The sequence below is a fragment of the Hibiscus syriacus genome, unplaced genomic scaffold (genome assembly GCF_006381635.1).
Source record: "Hibiscus syriacus cultivar Baekdansim isolate YM2019G1 unplaced genomic scaffold, ASM638163v2 tig00110429_pilon, whole genome shotgun sequence".
NCBI lineage: Eukaryota > Viridiplantae > Streptophyta > Magnoliopsida > Malvales > Malvaceae > Hibiscus > Hibiscus syriacus.
The window spans coordinates 12,867,045-12,880,233 of record NW_024062733.1 but is presented as its reverse complement, the minus strand read 5'-3'; positions in this window follow the sequence as shown (position 1 = coordinate 12,880,233).

Genomic DNA, 13,189 nt, shown 5'->3' with positions numbered 1-13,189 from the left:
TATTTTTTTAACTCATAGTAAAATAATAATTTTCCTTTGTAGAGTTTAGGACTTAAGGTTTGAGGTGTAGAGTTTATGATTTTAGGTTTAAGACTTAAGATTTGGTGTTTAGGGTAAAAATGATATTATTTTACCTTGAGTCAAAGGAACATTTGTTTACGGGTTATAAATTTTAATAAAATCTAAGTCATTTATTTATTGAAATCTAATGGATACAAATTAATGTCAATTTTATTGTTTTACATAGTATAAATGAATCTATCTCTATATATAATTTAGAGACCAAATTATCATCTAAACCTTATATATTCATAAAGAGTGCAGTTTAAATGTCTTTTTGAGACAAAAAATAAAAATTTACGTGTATAATTATATTAAATCAAAATATGTACATTATATTGTATATTCAACTCAAATTCATATATGAATATAAAGAATTTTTTTTTGATGAATTAATTTATAAATATGTAACTCTTCCTAAATTAGAGAATAGGGTTTTTTTCTCTTGCAAAAGTCTAATGGTGTTTTAATAGCCAGATTTCAAGTTGTTGAGAAAAGAATATTATTTTGACAGAACCACGCTTTATAAAAAAAACCATATTAAATCATAAAAATATACTCCTAGTAATTAATTAATAATATATTTGTGTTAGGTCTAAAGCTAATGAAGATTATAGGAATTTTAGTTTTGGGTTTAGGGTCGGACAACACACTTTCCAATTTCCGAGTTATTGCATTACTTTCCCTTTTTTCTCATAGAATAATTCTGAGAAGAAGAAGAAGAAAAATAACTTTTTCCTTAAAAATAACTAAAATAATTACACAATCTTTGCCACTTTTGACAAAAAAAAACAAGTATTTTCTCTTTAGGGTTGTCTTTTAGCTCTTTCACATGAATAAATATAGTATTACTAATGTATGTATGTATGTAATGTTTTGCTTTCAACTTTTTCGTCCTCTTTACTGTTTCAGTGTGTTGTTAGGCAATCTTTCGTTTCAAGATTTTGTACAGATGTTTCAATTTTTGTACTAAAACTACTGTTTTCTTCGACTCTTTTTTATTACATGTAATCTGCTTTTTATTAAGGGTAAATTCTACGCTTATTTACTGAATTTTACTCTCTATTCTATTTTACTCACTGTACTTTTAATTTTTTTTTAATTTATTCACTGAACTTTAGACATTTAACTTTTTTTGTCACTCGAACGTTTACTCAGTAAGAGCAAGATGATGTGGCTTTTTTTATGAATATAATAAGTATATATATATTATTAACATTAAAATATGACTTGTAATATTTAAAAAAAAACTTAGGGGTTGTTTGTTTGCCTCTTAATGGAACCATTCAGCGTTGAATGTTGAACCGTTCAGCATTCAGCGCGTTTGTTTCGCACCTCTGAATGATTCAGTGCTGACTCATTCAGCAAAACAATGCTGAATGATTCAGCACAGAAGTACATTCTGAATGATTCAGAGTTATTATCAAACAACATGTTACATTCAGAGCTAATTCATTCAGAGCCTCTGAATCATTCAACACTTGAATCATTCAATGCTTAATCATTCTGAAGTAAACAAACAACCCCTTAATCTCCCCCACCACTCTCTCTATCCCACTCTCATCTCACCCCCACATCCTCCTTCTCTAACCATCATCTTAATCATCCAAATCTAGTTGTGCTAAACCCTTTAAATTGGATCATCACCATCACTATCTCCTAATCAAACTTACTATCTCAATTTCAACAGAATTATTTTTAACTTTAACATCTCTATCAACATAAATAACACAACAAGCTCATCAATAAACTTAAAACATACAGTAAAACACAACAAGAGTCTAAAGAATAAAGAGAAATGGGGTAAATCAGAAATAAATAAATAGAGAAATGGTGATGGTGAAAACTAAAAAACTAAGAGAAAATCAGAAATAATAGAAGAGAGAAAAGCAAAGGAAAGAAAAAAATTGAGAGCTTTACCTTCATTTTTTTACTGTAATGGTGAAGGGGTGAGAGAAATGAGGATCGAGATTGGGGGTGGTTCATGTTGCAAAAAGAAAATGGGAGGAGAAAATTGGGTAAATGGCGTGATTCATGATTTCGAGAGACATTAGGGGAGGAGGTGGAAGACAAAGGGATAAAATGAAAAAAAAGAAATTTAAATTTTTTATTTAGATCAAAACGATGTCGTTTTGATCTAGAATTGATTTTTTTAATGATTCAAAACTACGTCATTTTTTACAAGTTGACATGTCATAACACCGTTAATTATTTAACGGTAGAGTAACCAAAAAAGTTCAATGTCTAAAGTTCAGTGAGCAAATTGAAAAAATTGAAAGTACGGTGAGTGAAATAGAAGAGAGAGTAAAATTTAATTAGTAAGCTTATAATTTACCCTTTTATTAATGTATTTTTGTTTGTTTGTTTTTTGTGGTGGAATCTTAAAAATTTTAGAATTAGTTGAAATTAGTTTAAAATATATAAATTATCCACCAATTATTAAAAGTTACAAAATGGTCACATAACTATTCACATGTTCCAAACTCATCTTTTTTTTATTAAGAAAATGATGGCCTAACGACAGTCTGAATTGGTCATTAACTTACTAATTGTGTAACACCCCAAATTGCGATTCAGTAGTTTCACATTTACCTGATGGGTAAGTGGACCCTGTGAAATTTATATTTTAAGTCGTTGGGCCGAATTGGGTTTAATTGGGTTGATTTTGGGCCCAAGTAGCCATAAAAGAGAGTTTTGGAATAGTGAAAAGATGGGAAGTATCAAGTGGGTAATTTTTCCATTTTATAAAGATTAAATCTTTATATTTCACCCATCTTTTTCTTCACCCTATTTCCTCCATTTTTCTTCTTCTTCCTCTCCCAAAAATTCTCATAGCACAAAGGTAAGTTCTTAAGCCTGTTTCATACAACATATTCGTTTTAAATCCCTCCAGCAACATCGTTTTATTGAATCAAGTCTTTGGTTCTTTCTAGTTAAAGAAAAAAGTGTGGGTTTCATCCAAATCACCAAGAAAAATAGTTTGGCTAAGTAAGGAGCTTCATTTCAGGATCCTAGTATCAAGGTAGTGTATTTCTGTAACACCCCCAACCAGTATCCGACCCGGATCTGAGTCTGAGGTGTCACATTAGCTTTCCAAAACTCTGTTCTTTACAATTCCGTAAAATCTTAAATTCATCATTTAAGAAAATGGATACTTTACCTTAATAATTATAATCAAATTGTTTCTTTAAAACGATTAGAGCATATTCATTTCAAAATCTTGTAACTACATGCCAACTAACTCTATAAACAAAATACATATGTTCAATATGTTTCTGATATGATCCTTTTAAGGAAAATACTGACCTGTCTTGCTCCTAACTACTTCCATTCTCGCTTCTCAAACCTACGTGTGAAATATTCACACGCTAAGTCTATGACTTAGTGAGACATTAAACTTATAAGGGAAACTCTAACTTTTTAACCATGAATGAACATATCATACCATGCTATCACACAAAACAATATAACATTTTGTATAATTAAATGTACACAGATACATATCACTCATCATTTACTTCATTAATCTTATTTCACTATCCAAATTATTAACATTTATATAAGTTAATCATATCTTCTTGTCCTAATCTTTTCCTCCAACATATATGATTCATAAACCAAACAATACAAATATCATCACATATCACAAAAGCATATTCTTCACATGTAATGTATTTATTGTTATATCTTTGTTTAGCCTATGAATATTTCTGAGAGCTAAAGATACGTGAGTACATAGGTTGTGCACTATGTTGTCACCACAGCTCGTAAAATTCCCACTATGGGCGCGTAGAATTTGTCCCGTAGGACCACTATGTCCCAAAAGACCACTGATAATCCCTCGACTCTTGGCATGCCAACTATATCTCTAGATCTCATAACATATAACATGGGCATTATCTTTATATCATTTCACATATTCTTATCACATAGGCACATAGCTTCTTATCACATTTCATATGATCACATATACTTTTTTTCTCATATTCCTATCATTCATAATCACATATACATGTGCTCATATCATTTCTCATTTTCACATAAATATATGATTCACTTTCACATATCACATATCCTTGTAATCACGTAGCTTATTTTTCAAGTAATTCATATCACTTTTCATAAGATTTCATATTCCTATATCACATAGAACTCATAACCTTTCTTGTGTAATCACTTATATCATATTATATCGCTTACCCTTGGGTTACCTTATGTTTACATATATTATATAATTCTTTAACTCATAGTGTATGCCACTTGTTCATAACATTTCTTATGTCATTATCATACCTCTTATTTCATATTCTTAGATAATCATATAGATCATTTTCACTATTCACATAACTTATCACACTAATTTGTATTTACACAAATCATGCAACATATACAATAACATGTCACCACATCGACTCATACACATATGAACCATAACAAATACATACTTCTATCTAGGAATTCATGCATTTTACTATTGGAAATAGACTTGTCGCAAGTCTTATTTCCCATTAAACATCATATACTAAATAATGTGCACTCACCTTGGCCTCACTAAGTTTCAATCCCATTTTATGATTCCTTTCTTTCGATCGAATCTTAACTTGATAGTCGTCCCGGAACTTGTTCGTTCTTGATATCTATATAATCATAATTTCCAAGACGATTATTATAAGCCTAAACCGTATAATTTGATGCTAATAACTTAAACTAATTTATTGAACTATAATTCATTTTTTCTTTAGGGGTTGTTAGGATTTTTGGAAGCTCGAATCGACAATCGGAACGATTTGCAAAGAGGGGTCGGAACGATTTTGTGTTTAGGGAGTAAGGAGATTGAAAGATAGAAAATTGCACAGCGATTTATAGTGGTTCGACTTTCTCAACCAAAGTCTACGTCCACTACCTTAGCTCATCACCAAGGATTTTCCAACAAATTCACTAATTTGTTCTTTCTTTTGAGGATAAAGAGTAACCTTACAAACTCCATAGTTTTTCCGGGCTAAACTAGAACCTTTCCCTAGCTTTTACACGGGATTAGCTAGAACCTTTCCCCTTTACAAAATGATAAGAAATGTAAACAAGAAAACCTCTCTAAGGTAGGTGTTTACAAGATTGAGCTCACAAGAACAAAATATTTACAAGAGAAAGATGAAATAAGATTGAAAAATTCTTCTCTTGTGTTTGATTGCTTGGATAGTTGTTCTCTTGCTTCTTCAAGTGTCCTTAGGTTGTATTTATAGCTTGGAATATGTTTGAAGTCGTATATAGTCGTTAGGGATGTTTTGGAGCCGTTTGGAGATGAGAAACAATTAATAAAATAGCTTGGAGCATGGGGGGAATTGGTACCCCCTCATGGGGAATCGGTTCCCTAAGTGCAATCTGTTTTCGATCGTTAGACAGGGGGGATCGGTACCCCCTGGGGGGGAATCGGTACCCCCCTGGGGGGAATCTGTTCCCCCTGGGGGGAATCTGTACCCCCTGGACAATCTGATTTTTCTTGAAACCCTTTAAAAAGAAAATATTTTTGGCTCGATTAAGGCTCGAAATACTTTGTAAAATTGTTTTAAAATAGTTTAAGTATAAAACACAATTTTACACTTTAGTAAGGATTAAAGTGAACTTTGAAAGACTTGGAGTAATATTTTGATATTCGAATAATTACATCGAATATACTTAGAAAATCTTTTGTAAAATCTTAAAATTCATTTAACTTAATTTGTTATATCGAAACATCAAAATGTTTTTAATAATCTCCTCCTTTTTGATATAACAAAACATTGAGTAATTTTAAGATTTTGACATAAAGTTTGAAATTACTCCCCCTTACTTTAACACTTCTCCCCTTTAACACCTTAACACTTCTCCCTTTTTTTTTAAATCAAAAAGATTCTAATCTTTGAAGTTCAAAATAACTTTGGAGAGTAAGTAGTAAATTTGACATTTTAAAAATCATTTGAAAAAAAATCAAAGCTCCCCCTCAATAAATGCATTCCAAATAAAATTTTGCTTTTAGGATCTTGACATTTAAACAAAATTGAATTTCAACAAAGAATAACAAACATGTTAGTAGCATATGAAATTCAGTATATCCAAGACTAAAATACTTTATGCAATATCAATTGTTGAATTTAAGATCATATGCATAAAGTTTTCTAAAAATGTTATGCATTTGAAAAAATTTGATATCAATTATTAGAGATATATCATTTTTATTTAAACCATATGCATAAACATTCAAATTTAGGTCAATTTTTTTTAAAGATTTATAAAATCAAAGTATTTGAAAAGTTGATATCAACAGTTAGAGAGATATCATTTGCATTAAAACAAATTTTGACCAAAATTTTATTATGATGAACTAAAAATTCTGAAAAAAATCATTACAACTTTAAAATGTTCATCATAATCATCTTTTCAACATACATGAGATTAAAACAATGATGCATAATCATTTAAAACCAAAACTCATGCATGCTTAAAATCAAATGAGCAACCAAATAATCCAAAATTAAAAGTATTAAGCTTAGAGGTTACCCATTCCTTTTTCATGTGTGGCTAGAGCATCTTGAATTTTTCATCACAATTGCTTCCACACATCTACAAGAGACATTTAAGTAGATTTTGGTATCCAAATTGCTTTGGATCCTTGAACGTTAGTTACAATGCCTCTTGTTCCTTTTGGAACCCATACTTGCCTAATTTTAAAACGTTTTCCTTTCTTCAAAGGACAAGTATGTTCCATATGACCATGATAATGGCAATGTGAGAATTTTGTCATATTTAAACATAATAGGTTGTTTTTAGAAATTAATTCTTTTTCTTTTTAGAAAGGAAGAAGAAAGCCAAGCATCTCCAGAGTCTTCTTATTTTTCTTCTTCTCTCCACGTGTCTACTTCTTTTATAAGGGAAAATAAAAATCTTTCTTTGTCAAATGACCATTATACCCCTTATTCCATCAGTTATTTACTGAACAATCCAAAAAATATTTCAAATCTTTCAAAATCAGGCTTCAAATTTTCAAAACTTCCATTTTAGTCACTTGCTCTAGTTTTGGGATGTTACAATTTCTAATCCTTTTGAGTATTAAGCTTTCTCCTAAGATTTGAGTATTTAAGTATTTTAGGGTTTATATTTGATATCATAATCAAATTACGTTTTAGGGGTTAAAAAGACATTTTTGGGTTTGAGAATCAATACTGGGATGAACAATATCGATTCTGGTTAAATTGGGGTAAAATTTAGGGATTTCAGACAAGAAGTATCGATACTTCCATGGAGAGTATCAATATTGTCCCTACAATATCGATACTCAGGGTGGCAACATCGATACTGAGCCTAAATTTCAGAAACAGAATGCATTTTTGGTACCGATATTCATAGAGGTATCGATACTTGACCTTAGGGTATTGATACTGTAAGTAGAGTATCGATACTACTTACTTTAGATGCCCAGTTTTGACCCGTTTAAGGCCCATAAAAGCTATGGATGATCTGAACTAGTAAGACTTAGTCCGTGAGGGACATAAATGACCTATAATTCCTAAAACACTCATAGGAGTGGGTTACAACAAATGTAACCATACTAAGCGTATTACGTCGAAATATATTCATTCGAAGACGTATATGGATTATTGAGGACGAAGATCGTTACAGAGGATATACCGACAAACGGTATCAAGAATAAGTCAGAATCAGTAATAGCGAAAAGTGTGAGCTTTGAGAACGCTAGTGAACCTATGAGGGTTAAGTCGTCCCTTTCAGTTCAAGAGGTATTTAAAGGAAGTTTGATATGAGCAACTAGAGCGTTGCTATTCAAAGTTGAACCCGAGTCAGGTATTGGGCTAGCTAATAGTACAACCAGTGGAAAACAGATACAAAATAGTCGTAAAACCCCGAGAATGCATAGAGACTTCGCTAGAGGAAGAGAATGATTAATATACCCTTAAGTAGTGAGTGACCAAAATGGAGCATCGTATTAAATAACAGTAATAACAAATTGATAAGCCTTTGCATAACGTTATAAGAACCAGAACGAGTGAGATAACATCTAGAGAGAGGACGACCTCACCTTAGTGAGTCCATTTATGCTAGGGTATACCCCGATTACCTTATTTACCCTATTGGGGGATTGTCAGTGCGGGGTACTTCAGGAGCTACATATGGTGCGAGGCTCGAACACTCGCGAGGAATGGGTTAGCGGTGTCAGCGTTGTGTGGCCTTTAGAACTTATGTATGCATGAGTAGTTACATTAGTATTGTACACCAGTTATCAGAAAAACTTAACTTGATGTTGTATGATACCAAGCTAATGCTTCAGTTGAGTGGGAATATCCGATGTTGTGTGATATCGGGATTCCTTCTCGATGGTCTACCTGATACTATGTGATACTAGGAGATCATCCAGTAGCTTAAAGGGAACCTTACCGATGTTATGTGATACCGATACCCCATCTCAATAGGCTAGTATCTGATGTTGTGTGATATCAGATACTAGTATAACAGAACCAGTGTTGCATTCAGATAATGCATCATAAAGTTAGTGTTGTATTTTGATAATGCATAGCAGTTATAGTCAATAGGGTTAAAGACCGCTTTAGAGGTTTACTTATGGCGAGGCCGTTGTCTGATGACTAAGGAAAATGTGAGATCCCTACTTTAGCGATAGAACAAAGCCTTAAGTAAGTAGCACTTGTTCTGGATCATGCATGTACCTTGTTGAAAACATTTTGATGCTTCGATATAACAAATTAAGTGTTATTGAATTTTAAGATTTTAGAAACATTTTTAAAGTATATTCGATTAAATTATTCGAATATCAAAATATTACTCTAATTTTTTCAAAGGTCAATTTTAATTCGTACTAAAGTGTAAAATTGTATTTTAAACTTAAAATATTTTTGAAATAATTTTTACAAAGTATTTCGAACTAAAATCGAGCCAAAAATCAATTTTATAAAGCGATAAACCGATGCACTAATGAATGTATCGATGCACACCCTAGTTCGAATGCATTTTGTGTATCGATGCACAACCATGCATCGATACACTCCTGATTTTATTGAAACATCGAATGCATTTTATGTACCGATGCACATATAATGCATCGATGCACTCCTAGCTCTTTTGAAACATCGAATGTAATTAGTGTACCGATGCACCCCAAGTGTATCGATGCACTAGGTCTTATAACTGTTGAAATATTTGAATTTTACAAATAGTGTACCGATGCACCCTTGAGAGTGTACCGATGCACCTATGCTCCCAACCAGATTTTTAAATGATAATTACACAATAACGACTCTATTGACTTAACCAGTGATCCCCAACGTTCAGAAGTGATTCAAGGTGTATTCAAACAAGCTGAGAAGCCATTGATCAACAACAAGAAACAACAATTATGATAGAAACAAAGAGAAAGCCTTAAACATCAAGTTTGTGCCATTCAAGCCAATTTTCATTCAATATTCATTTTTTCTTTCAAGAACACTACTTGTACTCAATTGTATTCATCTTTTAGTGTTCTTTCTTTGTTATAGAATTGTGCAAACATTTTACCTTGTGATGTTTTTCTGTAAGTTTGCAAATTTGTATATTTCTCTTTGGGAGAGAGTATTCTCAAGAATTTTGGGTATAATTCTTGAGGGAGTTGAGAGGTTACTCTTTGTCCTCAAAAGAAAGAAAAATTAGTGAATTTGTTGGAAAATCCTTAGTGTGGATAGCTAAGGTAGTGGACGTAGACTTTGGTTGAGAAAGTCGAACCACTCTAAATCGTTGTAAAAATATTTTCTATTTTCTGCAAAAGCTTCCACCAAATTTTTTTATTGTCAATTCACTCCCTCTTGGCCGATTCGTCGATCGATTAACTCAACATACCTATTGCTTAATACCCTATCTTAAACATACTTTTGTTTATGAAATTCTTATGATGCTCTAGATTAGCGATTATACTGCTAGGCTTTATAAGCTCAACCTTCGAATGTTTTCCGTTGGCAGGTCAATAGATGGGGCAGTTCGTGGAGCACCGTCGCAGCAGGACTCCCAGCATCTTCTTCAGAGTATTGTATTGTAGTTTTAGAGGTCATGTGTATTCATAGGACCTTACTTATGTATTCAGATTTATAAGAAAGAAATTTTATTATTTTGTTTTTAAATTATGTGTCACAGAGCTCTGATTTTATAAATGTTTTTATAAAGGTTATTTATATTTTAATTATGATACCATTCAACATGTTTGAAAAAGGAAATGAACAAGTTTTTTAAAATAAGTGGTTGCATCGGCAACCCAATGTGGCACTTTAGGTCCATTCAGGTTTAGGCTGTTACAGATTGGATATGATAAAAATTATATTTTAATGATGTCGAAAGATATGACCTAGTGGCTGACACTCATTTATACGGTAACGTTTTCATACTTTTGAGATATATAATCAGATAATTAACATGATATTAATGATTATGATACTGTATTAATATAGGATTACCTTATCATATCAATGTAATTAGGGTATAATTTCCTCTTTAATTGATTAAAAATTTGTTTTTCTTTTACTTTTCAGCCTTTCGAGTTCCAAAAAATGTAAAGCGTGTTTACTTTTAATTATTTGTTTGTGCAATGCTCTCTTTGCCGACCGTTCAATATTAATTTGCACGTTGCTTTCATATTTATGAAAATAAACAAATGAAAAGAAAAAGTAAGAAAGGCGACGAAGATATAATTAATTATTTGGAACACAAAATATATATTTATATAGTAGATATTTTTATTAATCTAAGGTAAGTATAAGGTTGATATTAACTTCTTATTTTGTGTTTTAACTTTTAATTTTTGTGATTCGATCACTTACATTATTAATTAATTATAATTTGATCAATGAATCATTTACTCTCGTTGTATTGTATTAACGATGTGACATGTTAAAAAAATTAATTTCTATTTTAACTCATAAATTGTAGATGAAATATTAAATTAATATTTTTTACAATATTTTAACTATGATTTTATAAGAACTTTAGCCATCATCTTTGGTTCCATCCTCGTCATCTCTCTTACCACCTTCTCTGATAGGAATCAACGCCAAAATTCATAAAATCACATTAAACTGAATAATATATATATATATATATATATTGCTTTTGGACCAACACTAAATTCAATTGTAGTATCATTTACAAAATTTTGAACCCTCAAAAGAAAAGGAAACTAAATAAAAAGGCACTATCGAATCTTGAAAGTTCAGAGGTGATTTTTTTATTTGAGTGTTGGTTAAGGTCGGAGAAGGTGATCGTAAAAGGTAATGATGTGGAACCAATGACAACAGTTAAGATTTTTATAGAATTATAATAAAAATGAGTAAATTGTACGTTCAATACCTAAATTATTAATTTTAGTCCGTTTTAATACTTAAACTTTCAATTTTTTCAAATTATACCAAAACTTTTTTAACTAAAATATAATAATTGAAAGTTAAGTGATTGGAATCGAAAGTAAACCAAACAAAAGTGGCATCCATGTGATTTAACTTTTTTATTTAATGAAAGACAAAATAGAAAGGTCCTTTTGAGGCTTTTGACAATTATCCTTGAATGGTCAACTCATGTCACCCAATCTAGTTAAGCCATTAGCCTATAATCTTTTTGGAGTTTTGACTAAGAACATTACTTAAACTCCGAAGTCAAAGGACACGATATAAAATTTCAGCATTTTTGCCGTGCTTTAATTAGACAAATTCTCCAAAAACTTGAAAGCTTTAAAAAGATAGCACTAGAAAATTAAATAAAATTATCCCTCCAAAACCAAAAAAATCCATTATTATTATTTTTCTTTCTTTATTTTATTTGTACAATTTCATCCCTATGTCACGATGGTGTTGCAAATACTATTCTCCAACATCTTCTTATACCACTGAAGATATCAACGAATTCGTCTTATTATCTCCTACTGTTCTACCAATTTAGATTTTACCTAAATTACTTTTAAAAATTATGAAATAACCTCAAAATTGATAAAGTGATAAACAAATTTAAGTGATGAAAAATTGTAGATTTTATTGAAAAATAAATAAGATTGTGCAACTCAATTTTAGACAATGGCAGATGTAGGTGTTTCTTAGGGTGGGCACGAGCTTGAAATCTGGTTTTTTGTGTTAGTTGTTTATTTTATTAATCGTGTCCACCCTAAAATTTTATTTGTGCTTACATGTACTAACATTTTATGTCAATAATATGTAATATCCAGCCTTATAAATACTTTCAGATTCACCACTGAATTTAGGTTAGATGTATAAAAAAAAATTACTTTAAAGAAAGGTAAACTAAATGCCCTTCTTTCTTGTAAAGTTTTGGAACGTAAATCTTAATAAGTGGTTTACAAGTCAAATGCTATAAAATTGGCAGTCTCCAATGGTTGAAAAGGGTCGTAATTTTACAGCAATATTTTCTCATGATGGGTATCTGATCTCTTGAAAACGACTAGGGTTTCATTTGGAGGTGTGATTTTGTGCCACATCTAGCCTTTGTTATTACAGCTTTCTAAAAGAATGGGCACCATTTAAGGTTGTGGTGTAATGACATATGAGCTTTATGTTTGATCCTGTCTCATTGGAATTCCTTTCTTTCTTTGTGGTAGTGCCTTTTGTCTTTGATCAATCCCGATAAGATGCCTAATACTAATTGTTTCTTCTTGCCGAACATGTGTCCATCCTTAACTCGCTCAGGTATTCATCTCCAGTCCCTTCTTGTCGGTTTTATCAATGTGATAATAACTTAATCAAGTATATTGGACCCACCTACACTTATTTAGTAGGTGCATCCTGGGGAGGTCGAGGCCGATGACCTTAGTTAATGGTACAATAATTATGATTTTCTTTTGATATGATATCGATTACGAAATTAATTTCTGATTTGAGATATCGAATTTAGACCACGATATTCTTCAGACAAATGTGCTCGGTTTGAGATTTCAAAATCTTTGATTAAAGAAGTTGATGATAATTAAATAAAAAATCCTGAAGGAATCTCTATCATGCTTAAGTTCAGTTGCCTTTCGAGTTTCGTCTAAATATAGAAGTCATAAGTCAAACGACTTTCGGTACTTGGAAAGCATAAATAATTAAAGGTTAAATTAATAAAT